This window comes from Rattus norvegicus, chromosome 1 (genome assembly GCF_021556685.1).
Source record: "Rattus norvegicus strain SHRSP/BbbUtx chromosome 1, alternate assembly SHRSP_T2T, whole genome shotgun sequence".
NCBI lineage: Eukaryota > Metazoa > Chordata > Mammalia > Rodentia > Muridae > Rattus > Rattus norvegicus.
This window is the reverse complement of record NC_141534.1, coordinates 57948302-57961055: the sequence shown is the minus strand read 5'-3', so window position 1 is coordinate 57961055 and position 12754 is coordinate 57948302.

The window sequence follows — 12754 nt, the reverse complement described above, 5'->3', positions numbered from 1 at the left end:
GTATGTCTCAGTTCCATATGAGACTCTACAAACAAGACATCATTGCACAAAATGGAAAAGAACCCTTATGCACACCTCAGACTGTGGAAGCTGCCTCCACCTGGCATGACAGTGTTGTTGGGGCACTGGTAAAGGGCTGTTTGGGTCTCCTCTCCTTACCTTAGCCAAGGAGATCCAGGACCATCAAGCAGGTGCAGTCCTTGGGCTCTGGGAAGGTTCATGGTACGTTATCTACCCACGGAGCCCTCAAGATTTCTTTACTGCCCAGGGTCCAAAGAAGTATTTGATGTCCCTTTACTTGAATAAGTGGAGACTTGAATGTCACTGCTGCTCACAGGTTCTTGGTAGTTGAGCCCAATAGTGGATGCATTTTTGTGAGTCACATCTGCACCTCTTCCTAACATTTGTCAGAGTGGAACTGAAGTCTGCCTGGCTGGGTGGGGCAGTACCTCCTCATCTAGGCCTTCTTGTGTGCATCTTGAGCTCAGCCTGAACATGTGGAGTTGGAACAACCATTCAGGATGTCAGCTGATGCAATGCCTCACACAGAGGTGCTGGCAGACCTGAGGATTCTGTTTCCTGGACGTTGTGACACAGAACAGACTGGGAACAGTGGGAAGAGGAGGGCCCACAAGGCTAGCTCAGGCTACAATCCCCAAAGATCAGTGTTCCCCATTCATACAAAATGTGATGAACTAGCCCTGACCAAGAAGCATATTACCTTCCATTAGAAAACCTTTGGGAACAAAAACCCAAGTGTTATGTGGGGTCTGTGCCAACTGTGGGTGCCTGGCATCGGTCAGGACTGGTGTCAGGACATGCCTGCCCACACACATACACAGGCACATATTGAGGTGCGCGCACACACACACACACACACACACACACACACACACACACACATCACCTGCTACCATGGGGTGTGTCCTGCCTGACTCGCCTTAACTTCCCCCCACCACGTATGTCCCTGAAGAATGTGACCCAGGGGTGGTCACTCCCCTTGCTAGGTTCCCTATCCCTCAGGTTCAGGTGAGGTCACTCTGCTCCTCCTTGTGTTTGCCTGGCCTCATGCTTGTCACCTGACCCTGGGGTTTACAAGTGCTCCCAAAGAAGAAAGTAACCCATGTCTCCATTTTTACATGGTTGCCCATACTGCTGGCTCCTGGCAGGAGTCAAGTGTGGACGGGTACTTGGCAGGGTCTTGGTCCTTAGTTTGTCAGTCTCTCCATGACCACAGAGTTCCTGTGGGACCAAAGCACTCCAGACAGAACTTGGGAAATGCTGGGTGGCATGGCTGAGTATGCCTGTGAAGAGCAGACAGGCCCAGCACAGCAACAGTACACATCTCTGGGCCTGGATGTGCCTGTCTGCCTTTCCACCAGAGCATGGCCTGTTGTAACAGGTGCTTGTCATTATCTTGGGGAACACAGCAGTGAGAACCCTCTGGGGCTTCTGGTCTCCAGGGAGCAGGCAGGGGCCTTGTGCTCACTTGTCCCTCACTAGTCCCCTTGGCCCAGGGATTGTGGTTTTCAGGACTCCCAGAAGCATCAGAGGCCAGCACAAGTCATCCTTAGTGTGTGCAGCAGCTACATGTGCATGCAGGTCAGGACCTGTGCCCTGTGTCTTCAGAGACAAGAAGGAGCCAAGAGCATTGGCTGACCCTGAGAAGCCACTTGGGTCTCATAAAGATTCTATTTATGTCCTTCCTCTGGGCCTGTGGTGACATTGTGGAGAACTATGCCAATTTCTTTGGATGCCAGGCTGTGCACAGCTGCAGACTGTGGTCACAATCCATAGGGAATGGACAGGACAATTACAGGCCAGGCTCTGCCATGCCTCTGCCCCAGAGGGTGCAATGGGGTCAAAGTGAGGGCATAAGGATCCCAGGCAGATCCCAGAGTCTCCTTCCTATATTCAACTATGGGGCTGGGGAAAGAAAGCCACCACAAAATCACAGTAACTTTACATGACTGCCTTTAAAAGAAACATCGAAGATGACAGGTGTAAATCATGAAAATGGCATCTTTGAGTGTGGAGAGAGATGTCTGTATGGAGAGAGTCTACTCCAAGCAGGGACTACAGGCATGGGAAGTGTCTGTCTACACTTGGAGCAGAGCATACATGCTACCAAACACGTAATAAAATCCATCATGTACAGGCCCTGGGTCTGTAGGACACTGAAAGCCATTCACCCCTCAGTGAGGTCCGATCTCCAATCCCTTAGAGACATCCACAGACTGCCTCTCAGACTGAGGACAGCCATGACAGTCTCCCCCAGGAACTCTGTAGTCTGACTGGAAAGGCAAGAGGAAAGGTCTGCATCTAGGCCAACCTGCAGCACAGTTCATATACAGTGCAAGCTGCACTAACATGAAGACGCTGAAGACAGGACATGGCAGGGCCTGGCAGAGAGGTCACTTGGCCAAAGGTTGTGTGGCTTGGACAAAAGAACAACCATGGCTGTGGTATCTCCCTAAAGCTGGCCCTCTGCCCCTTATATTTTGGGGTCTCTGAGGAAGACAAATTAATGGACTCCTTAAATAGGTTAGTTAGCTTGCTGTTCAGATGTGGGATTTGGTCACAGTACTCTGACAAGGCCGCAAGGACATCCGCTAGGGCAGCCAGACTCCAGTTAATAAAGTTCTCTTCAGTTTCAATCTAATGACCCCAGACACAGCTGTAAAGTACGCAGACCAGTCACCTGTGAGCATGCCATCAGGAATAGAAGCAGAGATGATTTTTGGGAGCGGCCATGGGGCCCACCCAGTTTCCGAGGAGACACCATGACCTGGTAGCCATTGAGTTACCTAGTTTGTTAACACAGTCCTTTTAATTTTGGGTAGCCATTCATCTAGGCATAGACCAGAAGCATGAAGGCCCGTCAGAAGGTAACAGGGGTATAACATGGTCTTCTGTGCCAGCTCACAATCTCCCTCTACTCTGTTGCCCTTTGGTGATGCTGGCATTCATGCTAAGGCACACCTAGTTCCCTGCTCATCTACACGCTCCCTGCTGACCCAGTCCATGACCTGCAACCTGACCAGGAGCTGCCCAGCATGGTCTGCAGAATCCGCTGGAATGGTTTGCAGAGATCATGCCCACTCGCTTTCTCATAGAGGGAAGCTCAGCTGGACTTTAGGGCTGGGGACAGGAGAGTGGGAAACAGAAGTGGCACAAAGGTTTGCCCAGCCTCACATGGATCTGAAAGACTGATGGTCCCTTTGCATACAACTGAGACTCCCTAAGCACCATGAGGCAGGCATTGCTTTTGCTATAATGTCCCCCAGTGGCTCCTGTGTTTGAACAGTTCTCCTCAACTGATGGAGCAGTTTTAGAGGAGTAGCCTGGTTGGTAGATGTAGGCTAACAGGGGTGGGTGTTGAGAATTATAGCCCAGGCCCTCTCTGGCCTGAGATCCCTGCTTCCTGACAGGTGCCTTCTGCCAAAGCCACATGACCAGGTCTTGTCCCAGCCACCAAATATTTTCCATCCTGAAGGACTATGACCACAAATGCATGCTGGTAAGTACTGTGACCACCATGAGGCAAAGTTGGTGATCTCCTTTCTAGATAGTTCCCTAAGTTTTCTGAAAGCCAACAGGTCTTTCAGGACTTCTCAGATCCAGGGTCTTGGGATATATCTGAGTTCCTTTGCTACCCTGATCATAAACTGAAGTTTGTGTGCAGAAACGTGATCTACTGAATATGACTGCTTGATTCAGACTCACTGTGATGCACCTTAACATACACGTTAAGGATGAACAACTGAGTCTTTTAAGGAAGGTCTCGGCCCCTTGGAATATGATGAAGCTAAATGCAGAATGTTATGAAGACAGGTTTATACATCTATGAAGATTCTTTCACTGTTGATAGATAAGAAGCAAGCCTATGGTTGTGGGTGCATGTCCTGAGGGACCACTCTCACCCTCAAGGCTACTACACATCTCTGAAGCTTACAGAGTGCCTGTCCATGCAGCACAGAGGCCTAAGCTGGCAGGTCTTCTGGGAACAACAGCCATGGAGAATTAGCAAAGATTTGCAACATTGTTTTCCAGAAGCAGTTAGTCAATGCAAATTGATGAACACATCTGTTCATTTGCACAAATATTTAATGAACACTGGCTTGAAGGGGCTGAGGTGGGCGTCCTTATGTCATTGCCTGGCTCTGTCCTTATGTCATTTGTCAGGCTCTTGTGTTTAGGACATGAAAGGGCAACACAACCGGAGGAATCCCCAAAACAAAACCACTCTCGGGGACAGAAGCCTAAAGGAACCAACCTCACTTCTCTGTGAGATTGCTGCCTGCAGGTATGATCTCACTTCTCCATGGGATAGCTGCCTTCAGCGTGTGACCCCACGAACGAGCAATTCCACTAGAGATATAGAATATCCAGCCTCAGGTCTATGTGGAGGATGAGATGGGAAGCCAAGAAAGTGACCTTCCAAAGGGGCTCCAGCGACAGCCACAGGACAGCTCGCAAAGGCCACAGTGTCCAGGCCGTCCCACTGAGACAGTCTACTGAAGACCATCTTGCAGCCTTCCTTCTAGGACTTTGTTTGGTAAAATGATTAGCAGTAGCAGCATACATCCTATGGGGATGTGCAAATGAAACGGGGACCTTGATGGTTTCCTATATGGAAACCTTTACGATACTCCCTCCATGCTTTACGATGCTTCCATCAGGAAGAGAGGTGTATCTGCTCTGCCCGCCCTCTCCAAACTCAACCCTACCCACCCCTTCTACTGTGACCAGATTTACTTGGAGCTTTCTTGGGAGCTCTTCCCATGTAAACCCATGGGAAGAAGGGGCAGCGTGTGTGTCAGGAACACCCAGAAGCAGGCTGCTGCTGCTAGCGTTGGCTAAGTAGCCTCTGACAGGGGCAGCAGCTCTGTCCAGCCTCCATGAGGGCTTGTTTTCTCAGCGCTCACTCTGCCTGATTCATGACTTTGCACAGTTCCCTTGTGCCTGCCCTGAGTGCTCACCACAGGGTATACCTGAAGAGTTTCTCAGCTGCTCTGGGGATGATCCAGAATCTTCCTCAACACCTGAGAGCAACCCAGATTCCTCCTCAAAGTGCAGTTCAAGCATGGTGTAGCTCTTCTCAATTCCAGTCTGTCCATATGCCACAATGCACACATTGTACCTGAAATTCAAAAGTATTTAGGATACCAAAATGTAAATGGTGTCTGGGGCAATTAAGTACAGAGAGTTTTACCTGACTTACAGATTGGAAATGCTCCCCTGCATCTCTGGTCCTTGTAGATCAGGTTTTCATTTGCCCACACTGTTATTTCTGTCCTCCATCTGCTGGACCTCTTGTGAACTCTGATTAAGGTAAGCTTAATCAAAACACTCCTCCCCAGGTTCTCATCATGAGCTCAGACAGCCTTCCCAGGGCCACTACACGGCGCTGCCAGTTATCACATTATTGGCATTCAGTGGTTACAGAGTCACCTTACATGGATCTGTTTTCCTAAGTCAGGCTTGTGCCATCTGATTGGAGTAAAGCTTGCACAGTGTCCTCAGAAAGTGTGCACAACAGTCGCAGCACAGTGGGTACTGTTGTGCGCACAGCCGTGTTTTCATTGGTTTCTGTTTTAACATTTCACATTCTGTTTCATGGCGTGTGTGTCACAGCATACATGTAGAGGTCCAAGGACACCCTACAGAAGTTGGTTCTCTCCCTCCACCACGTGGGTTCTAGGGATCAAACTTCAGTTCTCAGGATTTTCAGCAATCATCTTTACCCACTGAGTCATCTTGCCAACCCAAGAGCCATTTTTAAAATGAATTGTCATCTGAATGTCTGTGGCTTCATCCTCACAGAGGACACAGGAGTACTGTGGCCCACTCATATAGACAGCATGTGCTTCTGCACAGTCCTCTGATTTGCTGTTTTATGACATGATTACGTCATATAAGCCCAGACTTATTGATGGATTTCTTTCTTTCTAGCTATTTTATCATATCACCAAAACACCAGAGGACTGGGAACTTTTAAAGAGTATTTGCAATTGCTTATGAATTGAAATTATATTTAAACTTAAAGTTTTTCTTGGCTGTAAGGAAGCAGGCCTCCAGGCCCTACCTCCTGTCCATGCATCCTGCAGAGAACCTCAATGACAGCTTGGAGTCACATGGCAATGTGCAACAGCTCATAAACTCCTGAATAGAGAAATCCAACCTCATTACCTCAAGTCAGAATTATCTGTCTAGACTTGCAAGTTAAACAAGTGTGTGTCACTCTTTGATAAATGGCTTCATGCAAGGGTCCTGATTGGTGAGCATCTGTGTCACATATGGAGCCACTAGAGGGAGATCAAAAGAACCAAATCAAAGACTTCTCACTCCTTTCTCCTGGGACACTGGGACACTGAAGAGAACAGAGTGGGCAAGGGGTGTTTAAGCTATCGCCCCAGTTGCTACCATACCCTGTTTGTACCACATCCCACACTTCTGTTACCTTCCAGAAACATGGCTGTGTACTTGTCCCAAGAGGGGTCCCTTCAACTGCAACCAAGACAGGCTCCTCACAGGGTGAAGCCACTAGACATGTGGTTGGAGGAAAGACAGCACTCGAAATGGTGCCATGGCTGCCATGAAAGGCAAGTCTGGGAGGTGGTCTGACCACTGTACGCCCTAAGTTAAAGAATGGATGTTGGTCAGGTCATCCCTTGTCATTTCTGGTGGAGAATCTATTTTGCACAGATGCAAAAACAGACCTAAAGCTGGAAATGCATCCCAGAGAAAGGGAAGATTGGCCCATAGACAAGTGTCAGTGGGGAGGATATGGGTCTCCCAAAATGGACTTTGCAGATTGCAGGGCTCTGGCCACACAGCTCTGGCTAAAAGAAAATGTGGTGGCAGAGTTTCTACTTTGCTAGGAAAGTCTCTTCTGGGGAGTTTTAGGAGACTCTCTACAAAACTGAACTTCTCAAAATGCCCACAAAAGTCTTCTAGAAGTCTTGGCTTACAGAGCTGCAATTCATTCTCTGACCCACAGCTCTGACCACTGCCTCTTGTCTATGGGCAAGATTAGAAGAATAGTTCCCAAAGAATACAGATCCCCAACAAGGCACTGTTGTTGCCAATAGTTTCTAAATTGGTTAAGAATTCTAAAAGAAAGTGGGTGGAATGCTCTGCAAGTACCTGTTTCGTTAGAGATGTTGGATCTGTGATATAATTTAACCCTAATTTTTCCCATTTTGTGGGGAGGGGTGTCTGGATGGCCTGTATGCTAGAAAAAGTGAATTATTAAAGTCATCTGCTATTTCTGGGTCCTGGCTGATCTGAAGCTCTATGACTAACAGTGTTTGTTTCACATATTTGTATGAAGTTGAGTGCATCCAAGTTCAGGCATATGTAATGTTCTTAGTGAACTGCTTCCTTCTTTCTTCTGATTAGTTTTAGCTTCTAATCTCCTGGGTATTACAACAGACAATACCTGCTTGCTTACTGGGCCCCTTTGTCTGCAATTCTTTCCCATACCTTTTCTCTAAGGTGCTGTCTGTCCTTGAAGGTGAGGTTTATTTCTTGTAAGCAACAACAACAGGATCCTATTTTCTAATCCACTATGCTAGCCTGAATTTCTGGATGAGGAATTGAGGTTATTAATATTCGAGGTCACTACTAAAAGACATGTGTTCCTTGTGGTCCCTTACTGACAGTATGGTGTTTGTCTTCTCAGGCCTTCTTCACTTAACAACTATCCAAGCCCTTTTTCTCTTTCACTTGTAGTCTTGTGGCTATGCCCACCCTTATATCTGGCTCTAGGTATTCCTTCCAAAACTCTGTGGGATTGACATAAGGTGGTCATAAATTCCCTTATTGTGGGATGTTTTACTTTCTCCCTCACTTATTACAGATACAGTTTTACAGGGCAGAGTGACTTGACTGGGTTGTCATCTATAGTCTCTCAGAACTTGAAGAACATTGTTTCTGAGGCCTCATGGCTTTTAAAGTTTCTTTCCAGAAGACAGTGGTAGCACACTTAGCCTTAACCAGAACATTTATACCACCCCCTCTGAGGTTCAAGGAACATCCTGGGAAAGAAAATAGAAGGAAGAAAAGTGTTGTGGGGGTGGACGGGAGGCCTGTGAACTGTATTCTAAGCATGATGTAGCCATCGGGATCATGACCAGACTGCAGTTGCCTACACCAGGCCTACAGGAGACTGAGCCTTTAAGTCACTGGCAGACATGGCCTGGGGAGGACTCAGTGAGCCCACCCTCTCTGCTGAACTGTCAGCTACCGCTGGATTCAAGGCTGAGTGTTTGTTTTCAGTTGTGGGCCCATTGCTGAGCCCACTAGCTCCATTGGCTACTTCAAACCCACTGTCATACACATGGTCCAGGTTAAACTTAGCAGGTCACGAACAAAGCAAAGGCATAAACATCAAAAAGAGGCTAACAGAAAAGCAGCAGCTGTCAGAAGTAGGAGGAGAATAAGATGATGGGGACCAACAGTGTGAGTGTGTGAGCATGTGCATGTGCGTGTCCCTGTGCCTGTGGGTATATGCCTTTCTAAAAAGACTCTTGTGGTGAAGAAAACTTCTCCAGGCTGACAGGGAACATGGTGGATGCAGCACAGCTTGCAGCCATGAGCTTAGTTGATGCTAGACTGCTCACCTAGTGTGGGATCCTTGTCCCAACTGGGCTTCGGCAGTTTCTGGGCTCACCTACAAGGACACAAACACAGACGCACACAAACACATACAAGCACAGAGAGAGAGAGAGAGAGAGAGAGAGAGAGAGAGAGAGAGCTTATCATCTATTTCTACGGCATAATGTGTGCTCTTGGAGTTGAGCACAGGGACTTGCACATGTAAACTAGTGCTGTACACTGAGGAACTTTTTCTGCTTTGTATTTTCTCTTTTAGATCCAATTTCTAGGACATCTTTAAAAGCAAGTAGGGCATTGATCTACCATGGAATCTTGGACCTAAAGGTAAATTTTAATACAACGCTCACATGTCACTCACAGATGACTCTAGTAGAAAGTTCATGAACTTCAGTATCATGCAACCTGAAACCCTCAATGTGTGCACACAGTTCTTACTGCCCTCACTTAAGCTCAGATTTGAACATCTGTTCCTAGCTGGAGACACCTGCTCATCTCCCAGCACAAAGTGGAGGCTCCATGCTCCAGTGCAACAGCAGATTCAAGGTGAAATTGTTGGGTAACATTATAGTGAATACCAGGGACTGCACCTCAGAGGCAGGAAGTGGCCCTTTCACTCCTACTGGGGGAGGAGTATATATATTGTACCTGCAAGGGGCAGGATTCCCTCATTCTAGCAGATGTCCTGGGTCACACAATGAATGTAGGTAAAATATGAAATCACTTTAACACATTTCTTTCTGAGGCAGAGACAATGAGAACTTTGGCCCATAAGTTAACAGCTCCAGATAGCAAGGTGAGGTCAGTGTGGGCCCTGTATTGACCTATGAATAATTATTTATGTTAATCAAATAATCTTTAAAAATCACAGTGTGTAATAGCAAAAACCCCCAGAACCCTCAGCTAAAACTAATCAGTAAGATTTTAAGAACACAAACAAGTAGGAAATTTAAATTCATGTGACTGTTACAAGTAAAGCAAAAGGCTGGCGGTAGATAAGGTGATAACATTTGTGTAAGGGCCCTGACAACATACAGAACTGAAGATGTGAAGTGCTCAGCTAGCATGCTCAGTGCCAGGAACCCAAGACAGAGCTTCTCTGTATCTCATCATCTCTGAAGCATGGTCTGCAAACAGTGGAAACAAACCTCTTCTTCCAAGTTGGAAGTTACCTTAACTATTGTTAATTGGGGGCACAGTTAACTGGGCTCCACTATCTGGCCAGATTAGACTACCCTTCTCTGAGCTTCCCCTCACACCCCTATATAGATGGTATCTCCCTCTGCACATGAAGCCTGTTCCTCTCAGGCCTGTTGTTCTTCCCAGATTAGGAACAACATACCTTTTAATCTTACTTTCTTAGGTCATCTATCAACAGTGGGTACACTGCAAGCACAACATGACATTGAATGCCAAAAGACACTTGCCTACGGGAAAATAAACATTGTCCAGGGGTCACACTGCCAAGTGTGGTAAGCTCAAGTCACCCTAAACTGTCTCTATGTAGAGATGAAAATTGACACACCTTCCCAAGCACACTTTCTCAGCTGTCTCAGCCCACACAGCAGTCCTTTGCTGAGCTTCCTTACTCCCAGTGACTGATGAGAGTACATGAGAAGATGCCTGATTCCTGGAAAGACCTGGACCCCATGAACCACAGTAGCAGCAGCTTCTGATCACAGGTGATTTCAGGAACTGAAAATGCCTAATGTTCCTGTGTTGATTTGAATATGCTGAGCCCAGGGAGTGGGACTATTTGCACATGAGTCCTCGTTGGATAGGTGTAGCCTTGATGGAGGAAGTGTGTCACTGTAGATCTGATCCTTATGTTCCTTGTCCTTGCTGCTTAGAAATCAGTTTTCTCCCAGCAGTGTTCAGATGAAGATGTAGAACTCTCAGCTCCTCCTGCACCAAGCCTGCCTGGATGCTGCCGTGTTCCCACCTTGATAATAATGAACTGAACCTCTGAACCTGTAAACCAGATCCAAATAAATGTTGTCCTTATAAGAGTTGCTTTGGGGGGTTGGGGATTTAACTCAGTGGTAGAGCGCTTGCCTAGGAAGCGCAAGGCCCTGGGTTCGGTCCCAGCTCCGAAAAAAAGAAAAGAAAAGAAAAAAAAAAAGAGTTGCTTTGGTCATAGTGTCTGTTCACAACAGTAATACCCTAACTAAGACAGTCCCTATCACAGATTACTTAAATGAGAGGTCCTGCCTTAAAGAGACATGGACTCTTATTAATAGTGTTAATCTCCTAAACAATTTCAGTGTCTCATCTGGCATAGGCATTGGCTATAATATTAATCTTGCCAGTGTCCTTTTTCTCTCCAAACTATACATTTTCTATTTCTTTCTGCCCCAATTGTTCTTTTTCATCGAAGACCCATTAAGAGTAATTACTAATAACCACATTACATATGCCATCCTGGGCTCTCTTGAAATCTGCACTGAATAAATTTGTTTATTAATTGTAAATTTAGCCTCAGGTAAGTTGTTAGGATGTGGGCAGAAGAAACCCACATTTTTGTGGAAGCATCATAGGAATTATGCTAGACCAGTCGCAAACATCATTCCCTGCTGAATGCCCTTGTCCTGGGCTTGCACAGTCTGAATAGCCCTTGGCATTCCTGACTCCCAAGCTCCTGCCAGTATAGTCCATTAAGCTCTTTTTAGAGCACTGAGCCACTTCTAGTTCAAAGTTCCAAAGTCTTCTAAACAAACACCTCAAAACAAACACCAAAGGAAACAAGTACAAATCAGCATGGTCAGGTGTTCACTCCCTTACATCATCCTGTGAATTCATTATCCTTGGATTCCTTTGACAGAAATGCCATGAGCAAAGCAACCTATAAAACAACGAGTCTATTGGGGCTCATGTTCCAGAGACCACGTGTTACCATGGTTACGTTCCATGACTGCAAGGCATGGTGGAAGGAGCAGGAAGCAGAGGGCTCAATCTAGAATCACAAGTACAAAGCAGAGAGTGCACAGGGAGTGGTGCAGAGCACTAAAACCTCAAAGCCCAGCCCCACTGGCATTCTTTCTCCAGCAAGGGCACACCTCCTGAGTCTTCCCAAACAGAGTCACCAACTGGGAAAGGAGTACTCAAATGCCCGAGACAGTGGAGGATAACTCATTCAAAATGTCATGGTGATTCAGGAATTCGAATCAGTAACAGAGAGAACCTTCACTCTGGGTCACTGTGTGTTGCTGCAGAGCCAGCAAGCTGCTCTCCCTCCTCTTGAACATAAGATGTGGATTAAGTAAAAATGTAAACAAGCATCTCCATGGAAAATCAACAGCCCTGTTAATCTGGTCATACTTCCAGATTAAGTCCAGAGACTCTGGACACTGAAATCACAGGAGGAACCAACACAAACACAAACCCTTCAGATTTCAGGAATAAATATACCACAGAAGTCAAAAGGGGCAAGGTTATGAACCAAACATCACTCACTCTGTAGATAAGATTGAACCTAGTCCTAACTCATAATCCTACTTGTTAAACCACTTTCATTCCACCAGTACCCCTTCAACACAATCCTAAATGCTACAATCAAAACAAATGGTATGGTATTTTGTTGACTATTACTTGAAAACACCAAGAACCTGTGGGGCCATGAAAGGCCGCCTGGTTCCCAGTTGAGCTAAGGCTAGAAGCTCCAGAGGCCAAGAAGGGTAACTTTGCCTGTTCCCAGCCCCCAGGCCCCAGTCACTGGCAGCAGCCCCCCATAGATTTGTGGCCATCAGTCATGTAACCACAATGCCTCCCATAAGTACAAAAGGATGTGACCATCGGTCATGTAGACTCAAGATATGCTAATGAGATACATAGAGGCCTGGAGGGCTTAGCCAGTAAGCTTTCCTTCACAGACACTCATCCCTGCAAAAGGTATTTAATCTCAGGCCCATCCTGAGAAGTGGGGCATGGTGTCACACATCTAGTGTCCAGAGCAATAAATGATTTGGAACCAAAGACTGTCTCTTTTCATCAGGATCCACTGTAGGGAGCCATGGAGAAGGCCTTCTGTAAGAGAGCCTCTGTCTAATCTCCAGTACAAGATTTCTCTGCACTCCTAGCCACACTATCACCAAGCCAAGCCCATGTCTGTGGCCATCAAGTCAAGGACTACCCCCAC